Here is a 16,113-nt window from a genome sequence, read left to right as displayed (position 1 = left end):
CGGCTGGAAACTCTCTGGCAACAGCTGATGCTGCAATCAACAGGCAGAATTTCTTCTTCCCCTGGGAAAGCTCAGTTTTGCTCTTAAGGTTGACCTCGTTACCAAGGATAATTTCTTTATAGTCAGCTGATTGCAGATATTAACCACATCTACAAAATACCTTCACAGCAGCACCTAAATTCGTTTCGATTAAATAATTGGGTACTATAGTCCAGCCAAGTTGACACATAAAACTAATCATCGTAGAATCAGACAGACCCTGGCTTAAGTCCTGGTACTACAACCTAAAGGCGGTGTGACCTTGGGCAAATTTCTCTGCCTTTCTGAGCCTCAGTCCACTAGTCTGCCAAATGCAGCGATAGTGCTCACCACAGTCATTTGTTGTGAGGGTGAAATGCAATGATGTAAATCAAGTGCCTTTGTCCGTGCCTGTCGCATAGAATGAGGGGAGACACACATGGTCATGACACAGTGTTTTCTAGTTGTAATGTGGTGTTTGCTTTCCATTTTACACTGGTGGCTCCTGGAGGGTGGGAACTGTGCCCCGTTCATCTTCTATCCTATTTCCTAGTTCAATCCCTGGTCCTAAGGAGACATCTCTGTTTCCTAAATATCTAGTTGACACTTTGTTAATGAGCTTCTCTCTATGGAGTAGTTGGGATCTATAATAAAAATCCTCCAACTACAAGACAAGAGGGAAGATGTGTGGGAGCCTCAGACCTCTTTTCTCTCTAGATTAACACTTTGCCTCTCAGCTTAGTAAATCTCTCCTCCAGGGAGCCTTCTCTGCTGCCCCCAGGCCAACAGACCCCCCTCTTCTGTGTTCCCACCAGTGTCCTTTGTCCCCCGTCCGCACATATTTTTCCAAACACTTGACTGCTCATCTCTCCCTCTTCAGATGAGCAGGTGTGGGGCAGGGGGAGTAGCCTTTGTTCAGAGCTGGAGCCCCAACCTAGGGTCTGACCCTCAGGCAGCATGTCCGTAGGTGTTTGTGGGAGGGATGTGTCCTATTTCCAGAGACCCATGGGCTGACATGCCACACTTGAGGAACTCTGCTTTCTTGGGGCCTCTGTTGTGTCTGGCTGCCCCATTCCTTGGTCCAGCCATCGTTAAGCCAGAAGCAGAGCTGGGCTGATGGAGAGGAGCTTCTCTTCCCTGGCTTCCATGAGCATGAACTGCACAAGGTGTCTGCTCTGTTTATTGCTGAGCTTGACCTGACCTCCCTGCCCCCCAACTCCTGTTCAACTCAGGGCCCTTTATTTCCATGTTCCAGCCTTTAATCATCTCCTGTGACATGCCTTGTTATAATTAACCACTTTCCTTCCTTAGGCTTTGCCAAAACTGAGACAGCTAATTAATTTCTGGCGACTTGCCACTGCTGTTAAATGGTGGGCAGGGACACAGCTTGCAGCCCTTGCTGCCCAGCCTGGCTTGTTTTGTCAGCGGGAAGAGCACCCGCCCTTTGTCTACAAACACAGGGAGCCCCAACTGGACCCAGGCTGGCTGGCAGATGCTTTATTTAAGCTATTTATTCCCCACAGTGGGCCGAGCCTTTGTGATCACTGCTGTGGCTGTGCCTCGGTTTTCTCATTTGTAAAGCAGAGGGATTGACCTTGACAAACTGGGAGAAGAAGATGAGGTAGAGGCTAAGCTAGTGGGTTCTGGAGTCAGTGGGAGCCAAGGCCGAATCCCGCCATTCCTAGCTGTGGGACTTCTGGTGGGTTTCTTCACCCCTCCGAGCCTCAACATTCCTCACCTGTGGAATGGGGATAATGCTCACCTCCTGTGCAGATTCAGTGGGATAGGAACACACTTGTGGCACTTACTTAGCAGCACAACCAGCACATAGTAAGTGCTCAGTAAATATTCTCACCAGCCACCTTTCCTTTCAGTGCTAACATTCTATATTCCCGATGGGAGGGAAAAAAAAGTCCCTTTGTTGGGAGAACTGGGGAGTGGAGCCATTTTAACAGATATTGATTGCTTCTGTGTTTGAGGCCACGGCTGGCAAGACGATTAACCCCTCTGTATTCATTTCTTAGGGGTGCCGTAACAAATGACCATAAACTGGGTGGCTTAAAACAATAGAAATGTATCCTTCACAGTTCAGGAGGCCAGAAGTGTGAAATCAGGCATGGCATGCTCCCTCCAAAGGCTCTCGGGAAGGATTCCTCCTTACCTAGCTTCGGGTGGTTGCTGGCAATCTTTGGCATCCCTTAGGCTTGTGCTGCATCTCTGCAGTGGTTGCATCTGTTTTCATATGGCTATGTTCCTTCCGTGTATGTCTCTGTGCTTCCTCTTATAGGGACACCAGTCACATTGGATTTAGGGCCCATGCTGATCTAGTATGACTTCCTTTTAATGATATTTGCAAAGACCCTATTTCCAGATAACGTCACATCTGAAGTTCCAGGTGGACATGAATTTGGGGGGGGGGGGACCTATTCAACCCAGTACACTCCCCGAGTCTCATTCTCCTCCTGTGTGTAAGGATGATAATGGTGGAAATTGCATAGGGTCGTTGGAGCAATGGAACAAGGTAATCTATGTAAATGTCACGGTAGAATTCTATAGACTATGTCAAGCCCGTGTAAGCACTGAGTCAGCGTAGCTGCTGCTGAAAATGATGATGGGGAGGGGGATGGTTCCATCCACGGACCTCCCTGACATTGGCTAATCACTGGACACAGGGACCTAGAATGTGGGCATCTAGTAAGAGCCCAGGCCTTCATCAGGAATGCTGAAGCCTTGGACGGGATCCCCCCTTTCCCTTTGGCCTCAGCCACCTGAACCCTTCATCTGAGAGTTAGCTGCTAGGAGGACAGCTTGGTAGAGAAGAAAGAACTTGGCCTCTCGGGAGTCAGGAGAATTGACACTCTGCGTAACCTCGTGTAACTGTCTTTGCCTCTCCTGGCCTCAGTTTCCCAATTTGTAAAGTGGGAGAGGAGGTTAGAACTCAGTGTTATAGATCAGAGCCTCTTCCAGTGCTGAAGTTCCAGAACAGGGCTCTGTGTCTCACCAAAATGGTGACAGGTTACCAAAGGCCAGCACAGGAGCCAGGAGGGAGCCCAGGACCCCCAGGGCAGGTCAGCAGGTATCATTCTGGGCCCTTTTCCCCTGTCTGGACAAGAGAAGCCACTATGATATGAGTGTGCCAAGCAGTGTGCTAGGGACATCATAAGCATGAACTCATTTGGTACTCACCACACCCTCCTGAGGAAGGATCATTATTCCCAGTTCGCAGAAGAGCAGACTGAGGCTCGGGACAAGTTAGAACTTGCTCAAGCTTGTACAGTTAGTTAGAGACGGGGCTGAGGCTTAAATCTAGGTGTACCTGGTGCCAAAGGCCATGCTTCTCTCTGGGCTGCACCTTTACTCCCTTAGTTTTCTAGGGCTGCCCTAACAAATTAACATGGACTTAAAACAACAGAAATGTATTCTGTCACAGTTCTAGAGGCCAAGAGTCCACAAGGTGTCTGCAGGGCGGTGCTTCCTCTGAAGGCGCTTGGGAAGAGTCCTTGCTTGCCTCCTCCTCCAGCTTCTGGTGGCTCCAGGCCTGCCTTGTGGCTGCATCACCCCAGCCTCTGCTTCTGTCTGCACCTGTACAAGGACACCTGTCACTGGCGTTATAGCCCACCCAGAGAATCCAGGATGGTCTCATCTCCAGATCCTTAATTATGTCTGCAAAGACTCCTTTTCCAAGTAAATTCAGTACATTCACAGGCCCTAAGGGTTGGGACATGGAATTGTCTTTCTCGGGGCCACCATTCCACCCACCACAGTTATTAAAGGCTTGGTGGTGACAGTATCTCTGCTGAGCCCCTGGCCCACGGTGCGGATGTGCAGGGGGCAGGGAATTTCTGGAGCAGTTCAGAAGGAGAAGGAGATGAACAGAGTTGTGAGCTGAGGAGACCCACCTGGGGGCCTGTGTGAAAGGGGGTGCAGCCTAAGCTGATGCCCCACCAGCAGTGATGAGTGAGGTAGGAAACATTGGAAACCTCATCTGGGTATGGGCAGAATGCAGCCAGTCACGAGGCAGAAACCTGGACACCTGTCCGCAGAGGCCAGCCCTGCTTGCTGGGGCATATGTCCACATTAATGGATTTGAGGTTTTAGATCCCACCGAAAATGGATTTGGCCTCACTTACTTGCTTAGAGAGATGGGAGGAGGCCAGGCCTGAGCACCATCTGTGTGCCTGCCATGTGGCTTACCTGCATCATCTCTGGCCCTCCGTTAACCCAAGAGGAGGGTATCCTATTTACTCAGATAGTCAGGAGCATACCTGAGGGCTCCAGGTACGGCCCTGTGATGCTGAGAAGGCAGCTAACCAACCGGCCATAACAGCTCACATGGACTGAGCACTTACTTGTAACTCTGATCTCACCAGAGCTGGATGAGGTGCGTACTGGTTTTTCTTTTTAATTTTTTTAATGTTTATTTATTTTTGAGAGAGACAGGAGAGAGCACGAGCAGGGGAGGGGCAGAGAGAGGGAGAGAATCTCTGAGAGGGGGCAGAATCTGAAGCAGGCCCCAGGGGGGCCCAACATGGGGCTCAAACTCACGAACTGTGAGATCATGACCTGAGCCGAAGTCAGATGCTTAACCGACGGAGCCACAATTGAGATGTGTACTGTTAATACCTCCTATTTTCCAACAGTCAGAAGGGAGAAGGGTTAGTTTTAGATGCTGTGATTCCATGAGCAGAACGGGGAAAAATAGTACTGGGTGAAAAAGAGGGAGCCCTTCGTTCCAACAAAGAGAGAGAGAACTTGCTTACCCTGTGAGTCGTCCCAACAGTGGGCTGGACTGTGCCTGCAGGTGGTGAGTTCCCCCTCTCTGGGCACACTCAAGCAGAAACTGCAAGGCCATTTGTCTGGAGTGCCTTAGAAGGAATGCCCGTGTCACTGTAAAGGTTCCTTCCAGCTCTGAGATTCTAGGAATCTTTTTCCCAAGGAGACCAACAGATATCTGAGTGCACAAAGGTGTTTATCATAACATTTTTTATAATAACAAAAAAGTGGAAACAACGTCCATATCTTTCAATAGGGAATTTATTAAATTATTTCATGCAGGAGCTTCAGTGTCCATAAGTGAGACTAGACCCAGCCTGCAGTCTGTTTTTCTGTGGTCCTTGAGCTAAAAACAGTTTTTATGCTTTGAAAGGGTTGTAAAAGAACAAAACAAGAATATGCAACAGAGATCTTATGTGGCCTGAAAGCCTAAAATATTTACCCTCTGGCCCTTTACAGAAAAAGTCTGTTGACCTCTGGGTTAGAATAACAGTCCGTCATCAAAAATTATATTAATTTGTATCTATGGATATAGAGAGATGGTCACAGCATACTTTTGAGAGAAAGAAACAGGTTATGTAACAGTATTAGAGCAAGATCCCATTTATATAAAACAGGGTATGAGTGTTTGCAAGTTACCTGTAACAATGGTCTGTAATGTTAATAGTGGTTTTAAATTTTCTTTATTAAATGATTTCTGTATTATTTGAACATTTTATAGTGAGCAGCTATTATTTTTGAGATCTCAAAAAGCATTTGGAACAAAATTGATTCTAAATACTCCAGCAAGCCATGCTGTTTGGAACCAAATGTGTTTTGATCTAGGCTGAAGCCATTTTGTTTGATTTGTCCCTCAGGTGCCACAAGGTTGGATCGGACTGAGGGTGGTGCTCCTACCTTGTTGCTGTTATTGTTTTTCTTTTCAGGTCTCTTGCCCCCACTTTGATCCCCATGGGCTGTGGTGTCTTAAGTGGAGAAAATACCCCTCCGTTTAGTTAGAAACAAATTAGCTGCTTTGGATAAATGATCTGACATTTCCCTTCGCCACGGCAGATCTGAGTCACTTCAGATTCAGGGCAAACAGGGTCAGGCTCAGGTGTCCTTCAGGGAACCTGGGTTGGTCTGGGTTGAGGATAGAAGTGAGGAGGAGGTGGGGAGGAAGAATTGGCTCAGTGTGAGCTCTTCAGTCTGTGGCTGGTTCCTTTCAAGGATTAGGCACCTGGACTCCTCCGTCCCACTGGGCCTCCTCCAGTAAACCCTGTGTCTCCTCTGACCTGGCCCTGTGCTGAGACCTGGGATACCGCATGGAGGGGACACAGTTCCTGCCTGAAGGATGCCCCAGTCTAGTGTGGAAGACACACAATGACATTTATTTCATTGACAAATGGGTTTTGAGCACATTATTATTTGTACTAGGAACTGCTGTAGGTTCTAGGTACATAGTGGTGAGCAAGAGAAACACCATGCCTTTAGAGAGCTTATATTTTAATTGTCAACAAGAGTATGTGAGGGGGGCACAGAGTATTTTGGGTCCATGGGAGAGAAGCTGAAACCAAAGTTAAAATGAAGGTGCCGGGTTTTCAGGGAAAAGCACTCCATTTGAATCTCCACTCAGTCTCTTTCTGACTCTGCAACCTTGCTCCTTTACTGCCCTCTGTTAATTGAGAATAATAAATACTTTCTACCCTGTGGGGGTGTTGGGAGGACTAAATGATGGAAAATGTTTTCCCCATGCCTGGAACATCTTCTGTGTCCAATAAATGTTTATTATCTAGTAAAAAAAAAAAAAAAAGAGGGGGGGCACCTGGGTGGCTCAGTTGGTTAAGTGCCCAACTTTGGCTCAGGTCATAAACTCAAGGTTCGTGAGTTTGAGCCCTGCGTCGGGCTCAGTGCTGACAGCTGGGAGCCTGGAGCTTGCTTCACATTCTGGGTCTCTCTCTCTGTCCCTCCCCTGCTCTCAATCTGTCTGTCTGTCTCTCAAAAATAAAGATTAAAAAAAAAAAAGAAACAAAACTCAGGTGTACAGAGTATGTAAAATCATGCCCGGCACATTGTGCTTGTCTGTAAATGCTGGTTGCCACCCCCTTGTGACCAGAGGTGTACGTTTAGTTATGAATTGACCTCTCTTCCTCATGTGTCGCCATTGTGCCTATGACATTGTTCTGAGGTTTGTGGGTTTGTCTCTCCCAACCCGACCCGGACTGTGAGCAGATTGTCTCCACACCCCCAGACCATAGCAGGGTGCAGGAATGTGTGAAAAACAGGACGCTGTGGAGCTAGCCCACGTCCAGATGTTTACTCCACTTGGTCTTGGCCTCCAGGCTGGGCCCCTCTCCCTGGCTACTGTTTGATGAGCTAGTGCAGGTGGCAGGGAGGCTGGGGGACAGTGAACAGCAAAGTGCAGAGACCAGATCTAAGGCTGCATCCCATTGCTGGCACTTTTGAGCTGCGTGACTTTGGGCGAGCCGTCCATCTTAGCTCGTCTGTGGAGTGAGGACGGAATTAGCACTCAGGGCTGCAGTGAGAAGGAAATGAAGTCATGCAGTCACTGGTTTGGCATGGTGCCTGGCCCATGAAGGAAAAGACACACAGAGAATATCGCTTAAAGAACACAAACAACCGACCCAAAGCTGTCAGACCCGTCCCATGCAGGCCTTGCACGAAGGAGGGAGTGTTTTAACCTTCTGAGCACCAGGCACTAAGATAGCAGCCACTCTAACCAAGTGCGTGGCTTTCCCCGGGGGTGAAAATTCTTACTAGGGGTTTGTCAGCTGAGAAGTGCAGCTCTCCAGAGGTGCAGGAGCATGTATGGACAATGTGCTTCAGGCACAGAGCACACCCGGTCTCCATCAGGTTGAGGTGGTGATGATCTTCCCTGCCGATGGGGCTTGTCCGACAAATGATGGAATGGGTTTAAGGCTGTGGAATGAACGTGGCCGGCCACTCCGTGCTTCGTAGAAAGGGGGCTTCACTGAGGACTGAGAAACTAGATCATTATCCTTCTTTGTAGAGAGCAAACTCCCCTAGCAGCTGTGTAATTCAAGATGACCTAATGGAGGGTTTTGACTTAGAAGAAAAGCAAAGGATTTCCCAGGGCATCTTATAGTCAGTAGAGGTTTGCCAGGCTTACTATCCTCACCCCCAGAGGTGGACCCAATGGGAACCTTATGAGAAAAAAGCAGAATAGTATCAGGGGAAAAAGAACCCCAAGGGCTGTCAGTTCTTGTCTACACGCCGGCCAGTAAGCTAGATACTTTCACATGTGTTGCTCCTAAAAAGCCAGTTACGCTGAAATTGCCAACAAGGACACAGATTCAGAGAGGTGAAGTAATAAACCAAGATCTAAAGGATTCCCACACCACACTCTTAAACTTAGAAAACAGACACAATAACAGCACTCTATGATTCACTTTTTTAAAATTATGGTAAAATACAAGTAACATAAAATTCACCATTTTAACGAATTGTAAGTACGTTAAGTACATTCACATTGTTGTGCAGCCATTTCCACCATCCGTCTCCAGAACTTTTTCATCTTCCCAAACTGAAACTCCCTACCCATTAAATAAGACCGCCCCCCACCCCAGCTCCTGATAACCACTTTCCGCCTCTATGAATCTGACTACTCTAAGTGCCTCATTATGAGTGGAGTCACAGAGGTTTTTGCCCTTTTGTCACTGGCTTATTTCACTCGGTACAGTGTCCTCAAGGTTCATGCATGTTGTAGCATGTGTCAGAATTTTCTTCCTTAAAAAGGAATGTTCTGTTGGATGTATAGACCACATCTTGTTTATCCATTCATTTGTCAATAGATACTTGGGTTGTTTCCACCTTTTGGCTATTATGAATATGCTACTTTGAATGTATATAGATACCTCTTGGAGACTCTGTTTTAATGCTTTGGGTATGTGGAATTGCTGGACCATATGGCAATTCTGTTTTCAGGTTTTTTAAGGAATCGCTATTGCTGTTTTCCCACAGTGGCTACACCATTTTACATTCCCACGAACAGTGTACCAATTTCTCCACATCCTTGTCAACACTTGACATTTTTTTTTAATGTTTATTTTTGAGGAGGGGCAGAGAGAGAGGGCCAGAGGATCTGAAGTGGTCTCTGTGCTGACAGCAGAGAGCCCGCCTCAGGGCTCGAACTCACAAACTGTGAGATCCTGACCTGAGCCAAAGTCGGACTCTTAACTGACTGACCCACCCAGACATCCCTCTGTTTTTGTTTTTGTTTGTTTGTTTGTTTTTTTTTAATTTTTTTTTTCAACGTTTTTTTTAAATTTATTTTTGGGACAGAGAGAGACAGAGCATGAACGGGGGAGGGGCAGAGAGAGAGGGAGACACAGAATCGGAAACAGGCTCCAGGCTCCGAGCCATCAGCCCAGAGCCTGACACGGGGCTCGAACTCACGGACCGCGAGATCGTGACCTGGCTGAAGTCGGACGCTTAACCGACTGCGCCACCCAGGCGCCCCTGTTTTTTTTAATAGTAGTCATCCTAATAGGTATCAAGTGGTATCTTATTGTGGTTTTGATTTGCATTTTCCTGGTGATTAATGATGTTGGGCATCTTTTCATGTGCTTATTGGTCATTTTGATATCTTTAGAGAAATATCTATTTTTGCCCAAGTTTTTAATCCAGTTGTTTTTTTGCAAGTTTTTGCATTTTTTGCAAGTTTTTTGCCCAATTTTTAAACCAGTTGTTTGTTTGTTTTTTTTTTTGAAGGATTGAGTTGTAGAAGTTCTTTATATATGTTGCATATTAAGCCCTTATCAGGTATGTGATTTACAAATATTTTCTCTCAGTCTGTGTGGGACCTTTTCATTCTATTGATAGCATCCTTTGATGCATCAAGTTGCTTAATTTGAATGCAGTCCAGTTTACCTGTTTTTCTTTTATTGCCTGTGATTTTGGTGTCATATCCAAGAAATCATTGCCAAATCCAGCATCATGTAGCTTTTCCTCCTATATTTTCTTCTAAGAGCTTTATAGTTTTAGCTCTTACATTTAAGTCTTTCATCCATTTTTTTAGTTAGTTAGTTAGTTAATTAATTAATTAATTTATTTACTTATTTATTTAGAGAGGGAGAGAGAGAATGCATGCATGAGCAGGGAAGCGGCACAGAGAGAGAGAGAGAGAGAGAGAGAGAGAGAGAGAGAAAGGGAGAATACCAAGCAGGCTCTGCACTATCAGAGCAGAGCCTGATGCGGGGCCCAAATTCATGAACCATGCAATCATGACCTGAGCTGAAATCAACAGTTGGATGCTTAACCAACTGAGCCACCCAGGTGCCCAGTCTTTCATCCATTGAGTTAATTTTTTATATGGCATAAGGTAAGGATCTAATGTCATATCTACAGCTTTTTGAAATAGGAAAAAAAATTAGACACCAACAGTAGGGTTTTGAGGGGTGGGGCAGTAAATGATTTATCTTTCTAGAAAGTTCAATCTCTCACCCAGTCTTGCTCTTCCCTTCATCTAGCCTCCACACAGTAGTCGAAGTGATCTTTTAAGAAACACGCACAAATCAAACCACATCACTCTCTTGCTTAAAATCTCCAATGGCTTCCTGTTGCACTCAGAATAAAATCCAAACTTCCTGCTGTGCATGACTTGACCCCTGCTGACTTCCTGCTACATCTTCTGTTGCTTCCTCTTGGGCTTACTGCCATTTAGTCACACTTAATTTCTGATCTTTCCTGCAGCTCATTGAGCTTTTTGCTGCCACAGGGCCTTTACACATGCTGTTCTTTCTGCCTAAAACAACCTACCTCCTTATCTTCACATGGCTGACTCCTTGTTCTTTCCAACCTGGTAGAAATGTCACCTTGTCTTAATCAGCTCAAACTGCCATAACAAAATACCATAGACTGGTCGGCCTAAACAACAGAAATTTATTTTCTCACAGTTCAGGAAGCTGAAAATGGGAGATGAAGGTGCCAGCATGGTCAGTTTCTGATGAGAGCTCTTTTTCTGGCTTCTAGGTGGCCACTTTCTTGCTGTGTCCTCATTTGGCAAGAAGAGAGGGCAGGGGAAGGAGAGGGAGAGAGGAGCAAGCTCTCAAGTGTCTCTTATAATTCAGTTCATAGCACACATTCTCAGAGAAGCCACTGTTGACCTTCCAATCGAAGCCAGATTCCTTCCACAAACCCCCCTCACACTCCCTCTGGGTAGTGTCCATGACCATACCCTGTTCTTATTCTTCATGGTAGAGCCGTAATAGTGAGTAACTGTACATTAATCAGTGCAGCAATTTGTTTAATGTCTGTCTCCTCCCTGAGACCATAAATTTCAAGAAACTAGACTGTCATCCTCACTCCTGTATTCCTTATTCAGTGCCTGGAACATACCAGATGCTTGATTATTAATCAATAATCTACCTGTTGGAAGACTGAACAAACCTGAACCTGTAGTGAGTTCACATTCCTTGACTTTTTCACTAACTCTGGACAGGGGAGGGGGGCAGGAAGGAAGGTAACATGCACTAAAGGGCAGTATAAAAAAGTCATTACCACATGTTGGCACTAGACTGCATGAATTAAATACCAGCTCTACTCCTTACTGGTCATGTGACTGTGGGCAAGTCACTTCATCTCTTGTGCCTCAGTTTATGTTCCTGAAGAGATGTCAACACCTATTTGGATGATGCAGAGCAATTCGAAGGGTAGTGCCAGGCTGAGCAGGGGTGAGGTATATGACTGAAAACAGGCGCAGGGGATGGATTATCTATAGAGGGAGCATTGAGACCCTTAGGCCCCCCACTCTTGTACCCTGCACACTCAGGTGACTAATGCTCCACTCTGCAGGAGGTTAGGGGTTTTTGCCTCAAGTTAAGCTGGAGGAACTCTGAACTTGGGCCCAGCAGACACAGAAAGGATCAGAGTGAGGTACCAAATGGAAAGTGGGGGATCCACAGACTTCCTCTCCAGCTCTGCTACCATAATCCTGACAGCCAGAAGTATGCTCCCCAGGCAGGAGGTTAGAAGACTTTTTCTCAAGGTCCCAGAGAAGAGACATGCTGACATTGATATTTAGATGTTTCCCAATATAAAAGCTTGGTTTCTGCTTAGTCCCCCTACAGTGAGGCGCAGCAGTTGACAGGAGCCCCACACTGATGCACACATGCACACATGTGCGCATGTGCACACACACACACACACACACACACACACAGCTGCCAATTAGTTATTTAGTGCTTTACTCAAAGATCAACCTTAGTCACATATCACTAGATATTTGAAGGAAGTCTCCAGGATAAAAGAGGGAGGCCAAAGTAGACAAATAAATAGAAATGTTTGAAGCAAATAGTGCAGTGAGCAGAAGAAAATACAAAACAGAAATTATTAGTATCCTCAGAGAGATAAGAGAAGATATTGTATCCATGAAATAGGATGCTATAAATGCTATATAAAAAAGAAATAATAAAAGAAAGAGAAATGACACTGGGAAAATAAAACATGAGAGCCAAAATAAAATAAAAAAGTCAATAGAAAGGTTGAGAGGTAATGAAAAGTAAATTTCCCAGAGGATGTACCAAAAAGACAAAGAGATGGAAAATAGGAAAGATAAGAAAATTAAAGGATCAATCAAGAGGCCCAATATCTGACTGACAATTTTCTAGGGATTCCGGGGAAAGCAGAAGGGAGTTAATTATCAAAGATATGAAGTGAGGATATTTCATATTGAAGGACATGAATCTTCAGAATGAGAGGGACCAATGCAAATGAAAAACAACCACCCTAAGGCATCTCATTACAAAATATCAGAATACCAGGGATAAAGAGAAGACCCTAAATGTTTTGAAGGTGGAGAGAACAGATTATATACACATCACCAAGAATCAGAATGGTTTCAGATACCTCAGTGGCAACACTTGAAGCTAGAAGATGAGGGAGCCATGCCTTCAAAATTCTGGTGGAAAACTATTTCCAACTTACTGTTGCATATACAGTCAAATCAGAAGTGAGGATAGAATAAAGACATTCTCAGACATGTGTAAATGGGTATAAAAAGGGTATAAAATTTTACTTCCTATGTGTCCTTTCTTAGGAAGTGACTAGAAGAGGTGTTTCACTAAAATGAGGGCATAATCCAAGATAGAAAAGACTTGCAAACCAGGAATCAGGCTCTTCAGCACAGGAGGACAGCTATGCAGCTGGCCTAGAAAGCAACTAGTCCCAAATTAAAAGGGAGGAGGAAGATTCCAGGAGGTGAGTCACTAGCAAAACAAAAGGAACTGATAGATTATGTGACTGTGTAGAAAAAGCATTTTACAAGTCTGCTGGAATGTTTGAGGAGATTTCACAATATGTACATAGAACTAAGCAAATGAGGAAAAAATAGGCAATTGTCAACTCCAGGAAAACCAAAAATATGTACAGAGAAATAAACTTAATTATAGTATACCATTTGGTTCAGCAATGGGCAATATCTATAAAGTAGTAAGAATGTAAACCCCAAAAAAGAGATATTATACCCCAGATTTTAAATTAACTAAAAATTTAGAAGTTGTGATAAAACTATATTGAACAGATGGAGACAGGAAATGGAGCTGGGTAGTGTAAGGGAATTAATACTCATCTAGTGTATTAGGGGTTGTGGAGGACATTACTAGTATTCACTAATATCTGGTTTTCCTTGCTTCTGGGCACATAGAAGACTGTACTTCTCAACCCCTTGTCATTGGGTGGGGCCACGTGACTAGTTCTGGTCAGTCACCTGCAGCTGTTTCTTTTCCCTCTGTGTTAATCAAGGAGGACTTGGGTTAAGATGGCAGAGCCACAAGTCTGAAACGAACTGGCATTGCCTTATGGAATATGGAAACGAACTGGCATTGCCTGGAGACACTGCATGGACTCTGAAAGGATAAGAAATAAACTTATTATTGTGTGAAGCCACTGAAATATTTGTTACTGCTGTGTAGCCTGGCTTCACTGATACAAACTTCAACACATACTGTCTAAAACTGATAAATTAAGAAATAGCCAACTATGCATATTACTTAGAATTATGGAGATAATCACTAGAAGAATAATTAAACATATTAAAAATGTTGCCTCTGGGGAGCAGGAAAGAGGAGTTAGGAACCTGTTTTCATTTATAGTACTATATGACTTTTTTACACAAAGTAATTTGTAATTGCATTACATTGGCAAAGATAAAATTTTATAAAAATCTGTGTGTGTGTGTGTGTGTGTGTGTGTGTGTGTGTGTTGGAAGGATTCCCACCAAACCATTGCAGTGGCTTTCCTTAGCAGGAAGGACATGCTAGACTGAGCATCTGAGGAACTACAGATCTGGTGGGACATGGAAGGCACTATGGGGAAGGAGTCTACCCCATTGGAATGCCAGTCTGAGGGGTCTGATTTTCATCCAGATGGCAATGGAGAGTCGTGGAAGAGTAATAAGCCGTAGAGTATTCTGAGCAAATCTACTTTTGTAGTGAGCACCCTGACTTACCTGGACGATGAATTGTGGGGGAGGGAGGAGGCTGCATGGTCTCCGTGAAAGCCTGGAGTAAGACCTGCACACAAACAAATGTCTATCAAGGGCCTGCTGTTTGCCAGGTGCTATTGGTATGCCCAGCCATGCAGCAGGGAACAAAATGGACCAAGTCCCCTGCCTTTCAGGGAGATTACATGGGTGAGAGAGGCAAACGGAGAGAAAAGAAGTATAAGTCAGGTGGTGGCTCATGCTTCAAAGAAAAATGAAGCAGTTTAAGGAGACGGAGAGATGGTGGGGAGAGGGGTATTTAGACAGGGTGGCCAGGTGTGGCCTCTCTGTGGAGGTGACATTCGAATAGAGTCCTGAATTAAGGGAAGGAGCAAGTCATGCAAAATGTGGGGTTCCAGGCCGAAGGAAGAGCAGTCCAGAGGACCTGAGGTGGGAATGGGCTTGCTGTGCCCCAAGGAACCGCAGAGAGGCCAATGGGGTGGGGGCGGGGCACATCTGGCAAGGGGAAAGTTCTGGGAGCTGAGGCCCTGAGAGGTGGTAGGAACCAGTTCATGGAATATGGAGAGAACCCCAGGGAGCTCTTGGGGGGCGTTGAGAGCAGGAGAACGGCATGATTTGTCCCAGGAGGCCAGTAGGGCCAGGCTTGGCAGTCGGTTAGTTGAGGAGGATGTGGGGGCACTGGTTAGGACGGGAGCCTCTGGGGCTCTGCCCAGCAGTCAGTGCTGTGCCACTCAGCCCTGCCTGGACCAGCTACAGCAGCTTCATCACCCACTTCCCAGCATCCCAGCCCCCTCTGGGAATTGAAGGATCCTCACAAATCAAAATAGCAGGCAAAGAACAGCTGCTAATTGTTCTGCGTAAAAGAAGCGAAATTAGACGAGTCAGCTGTGGGGTTGAGACCGCCTCCCACACAGCTGTGATCCCGCACCCCGCTGAAGACAGGCTTCCCGAGACTTGCAATTCTGCTGTCTCTGAGCAAAACTTTCTGCCTCTCCAGCCCTGGGGCAAATGACAGCTATTTGGGGAGGGAGTGAGACAGATGCTGGCCCTGGAGGACAATGAGAGAGTCCATTTTTTTTTTTTTTTTAACTGAAAAAAATCAGTCCCTTCATGAAGGAAGAGATTTCGCTGATACGAATTAATTCAGTCATTTAAAACACATTGGGGGCACTCAGTGTGCATTCATTGCACGTTCTCACAGTTGCCACAACGGTGTCCTGGGTACCCAGGGCCAGCGTGGTAGCAGGGGGTTTCTAGAGGGGTGGACGCAGGCAGTGTGGTTCCACCTTTGGGGCAGAGTGGAAAGAGAGCACCGGTTTGGGAGTCAGGCGGTCTAAGTTCTCGCCTTGGCTCTGCCACTCTGGCTGTGTGATCTTGGGTGAGCCATGACCCCTCCCTGGGCTTCAGTTTCCCTGTCTTTTCTCAAGATGGGCTTTAGGCCACGTGGTGTTTCTCAAACTTCAGAGCCCATAAGAATCACTTGCGGGTGGTGCTTGTTAAAGATTTCTGGGACACCTGGCTGGCTCACATGGTAGAACATGTGATGTGACTTTTGATATCGGGGTTGTGAGTTCAAGCCCCATGTTGGGCCTAGAGCTTACTTTAAAAAAAAACAAAAACAAAAAAACAGATGAAGATTGCTAGGCCTGGGTGCCATAGATTCAGATTTTAGTAGGTCTGAGGTGGGGTCCAAGTCTGTACTTCTAGGAATTCTGAACGGAGTCCTTGGACCATACTTGCATAAAATCACTTTCCCTCAATCTCTCAAGGGCTCTTCCTGCTCTGAAATTTGAGGAGTCATTCGTGCAACTCTTCCCTGGGTTTCTCAGATCACTCTAGGGGCATGAAAGAAGTCCTATTCC

General features: G+C 45.8%; 2 protein-coding genes across 2 annotated transcripts in view; both read left to right on the top strand.

The window, feature by feature from the left end:
- RCC1 (regulator of chromosome condensation 1) overlaps positions 1-16,113 on the top strand; it is a 287,208-nt gene that overhangs the window by 260,835 nt on the left and 10,260 nt on the right. The window lies entirely within an intron of this gene.
- Positions 1-16,113, top strand: part of OPRD1 (opioid receptor delta 1) — a 31,840-nt gene that overhangs the window by 11,298 nt on the left and 4,429 nt on the right. The gene's annotated exons all lie outside the window — the stretch shown is intronic.

This window comes from Panthera uncia (assembly GCF_023721935.1).
Source record: "Panthera uncia isolate 11264 chromosome C1 unlocalized genomic scaffold, Puncia_PCG_1.0 HiC_scaffold_4, whole genome shotgun sequence".
Taxonomy (NCBI): Eukaryota; Metazoa; Chordata; class Mammalia; order Carnivora; family Felidae; genus Panthera; species Panthera uncia.
The sequence above is the reverse complement of the archived record's forward strand: the minus strand, read 5'-3'. Positions and strand labels throughout refer to the sequence as shown.